Raw genomic sequence first — 3,622 nt, 5'->3', positions numbered from 1 at the left:
CTCAGTTAAAATGTATATACATGTAGTGTTTTAATATGTATTTATAAACTTTTGAAAGACTTCAATACACTTATCAAAATACTTCTACTTAACAAAAATGCTTACAATTACATCCTCGTTCAGTTTCATCAACAATTCTACTCGTATGCACCCGTATTCGTACTCGTACAATACACAGCTTTTAGATGTATGTACTATTGGTATATACACTCCAATGACCAGCTCTTAGCAGCCCATGTGAGTCACCTAACACATGTGGGAACCATCATTTGGCAACTAGCATGAAATATCTCATAAAATTACAAAAATATGAGTAATCATTCATGACTTATTTACATGAAAACAAAATTACATATCCTTTATATCTAATCCATACACCAACGACCAAAAACACCTACAAACACTTTCATTCTTCAATTTTATTCATCTAATTGATCTCTCTCAAGTTCTATCTTCAAGTTCTAAGTGTTCTTCATAAATTCTACAAGTTCTAGTTACATAAAATCAAGAATACTTTCAAGTTTGCTAGCTCACTTCCAATCTTGTAAGGTGATCATCCAACCTCAAGAAATATTTGTTTCTTACAGTAGGTTATCATTCTAATACAAGGTAATAATCATATTCAAACTTTGTTTCAATTTCTATAACTATAACAATCTTATTTCAAGTTATGATCTTACTTAAACTTGTTTTCGTGTCATGATTCTGCTTCAAGAACTTCGAGCCATCCAAGGATCCGTTGAAGCTAGATCCATTTTTCACTTTTTCAGTAGGTTTATCCAAGGAACTTAAGGTAGTAATGATGTTCATAACATCATTCGATTCATACATATAAAGCTATCTTATTCGAAGGTTTAAACTTGTAATCACTAGAACATAGTTTAGTTAATTCTAAACTTGTTCGCAAACAAAAGTTAATCCTTCTAACTTGACTTTTAAAATCAACTAAACACATGTTCTATATCTATATGATATGCTAACTTAATGATTTAAAACCTGGAAACACGAAAAACACCGTAAAACCGGATTTACGCCGTCGTAGTAACACCGCGGGCTGTTTTGGGTTAGTTAATTAAAAACTATGATAAACTTTGATTTAAAAGTTGTTATTCTGAGAAAATGATTTTTATTATGAACATGAAACTATATCCAAAAATTATGGTTAAACTCAAAGTGGAAGTATGTTTTCTAAAATGGTCATCTAGACGTCGTTCTTTCGACTGAAATGACTACCTTTACAAAAACGACTTGTAACTTATTTTTCCGACTATAAACCTATACTTTTTCTGTTTAGATTCATAAAATAGAGTTCAATATGAAACCATAGCAATTTGATTCACTCAAAACGGATTTAAAATGAAGAAGTTATGGGTAAAACAAGATTGGATAATTTTTCTCATTTTAGCTACGTGAAAATTGGTAACAAATCTATTCCAACCATAACTTAATCAACTTGTATTGTATATTATGTAATCTTGAGATACCATAGACAAGTATACAATGTTTCGACCTATCATGTCGACACATCTATATATATTTCGGAACAACCATAGACACTCTATATGTGAATGTTGGAGTTAGCTATACAGGGTTGAGGTTGATTCCAAATTATATATAGTTTGAGTTGTGATCAATACTGAGATATGTATACACTGGGTCGTGGATTGATTCAAGATAATATTTATCGATTTATTTCTGTACATCTAACTGTGGACAACTAATTGTAGGTTACTAACGAGGACAGCTGACTTAATAAACTTAAAATATCAAAATATATTAAAAGTATTGTAAATATATTTTGAACATACTTTGATATATATGTATATATTGTTATAGGTTTGTGAATCAACCAGTGGCCAAGTCTTACTTCCCGACGAAGTAAAAATCTGTGAAAGTGAGTTATAGTCCCACTTTTAAAATCTAATATTTTTGGGATGAGAATACATGCAGGTTTTATAAATGATTTACAAAATAGACACAAGTACGTGAAACTACATTCTATGGTTGAATTATCGAAATCGAATATGCCCCTTTTTATTAAGTCTGGTAATCTAAGAATTAGGGAACAGACACCCTAATTGACGCGAATCCTAAAGATAGATCTATTGGGCTTAACAAACCCCATCCAAAGTACCGGATGCTTTAGTACTTCGAAATTTATATCATATCCGAAGGGTGTCCAGGAATGATGGGGATATTCTTATATATGCATCTTGTTAATGTCGGTTACCAGGTGTTCACCATATGAATGATTTTTATCTCTATGTATGGGATGTGTATTGAAATATGAAATCTTGTGGTCTATTATTATGATTTGATATATATAGGTTAAACCTATAACTCACCAACATTTTTGTTGACGTTTTAAGCATGTTTATTCTCAGGTGATTATTAAGAGCTTCCGCTGTCGTATACTTAAATAAGGACAAGATTTGGAGTCCATGTTTGTATGATATTGTGTAAAAACTGCATTCAAGAAACTTATTTTGTTGTAACATATTTGTATTGTAAACCATTATGTAATGGTCGTGTGTAAACAGGATATTTTAGATTATCATTATTTGATAATCTACGTAAAGCTTTTTAAACCTTTATTGATGAAATAAAGGTTATGGTTTGTTTTAAAATGAATGCAGTCTTTGAAAAACGTCTCATATAGAGGTCAAAACCTCGCAACGAAATCAATTAATATGGAACGTTTTTAATCAATAAGAACGGGACATTTCATATAACTCATTGTTAAAATACCTAATGAGATACATACTTATAATAAAATCATGTTAACTATATATATAACCATATATATGTCATCATATAGTTTTTACAAGATTTAACGTTCGTGAATCACCGGTCAACTTGGGTGGTCATTTGTCTATATGAAACCTATTCCAATTAATCAAGTCTTAATAAGTTTGATTGCTTAACATGTTGGAAATACTTAATCATGTAAATATCAATTTCATTTAATATATATAAATATGGAAAAGTTCGGGTCACTACAGTACCTACCCGTTAAATAAATTTCGTCCCGAAATTTTAAGCTGTTGAAAGTGTTGACGAATCTTCTAGAAATAGATGAGGGTATTTCTTCTTCATCTGATCTTCACACTCCCAGGTGAACTCGGGTCCTCTACGAGCATTCCATCGAACCTTAACAATCGGTATCTTGTTTTGTTTAAGTCTCTTAACCTCACGATCCATTATTTCGACGGGTTCTTCAATGAATTGAAGTTTTTCATTGATTTGGATTTCGTCCAACGGAATAATGAGATCTTCTTTAGCAAAACATTTCTTCAAATTTGAGACGTGGAAAGTGTTATGTACAGCCGCGAGTTGTTGAGGTAGCTCCAGTTGGTAAGCTACTGGTCCGACACGATCTATAATCTTGAATGGTCCAATGTACCTTGGATTTAATTTCCCCCGTTTACCAAATCGAACAACGCCTTTCCAAGGTGAAACCTTAAGCATGACCATTTCTCTAATTTCAAACTCTATATCTTTTCTTTTACTGTCCGCGTAGCTCTTTTGTCGACTCTGGGCGGTTTTCAATCTTGGTTGAATTTGGATGATTTTCTCGGTAGTTTATTGTATTATCTCCGGACCCGTAATCTGTCTATCCCCC

The sequence above is a fragment of the Rutidosis leptorrhynchoides genome, chromosome 2 (genome assembly GCF_046630445.1).
Source record: "Rutidosis leptorrhynchoides isolate AG116_Rl617_1_P2 chromosome 2, CSIRO_AGI_Rlap_v1, whole genome shotgun sequence".
Lineage (NCBI taxonomy): Eukaryota > Viridiplantae > Streptophyta > Magnoliopsida > Asterales > Asteraceae > Rutidosis > Rutidosis leptorrhynchoides.
Note: the sequence above shows the minus strand (reverse complement) of the source record.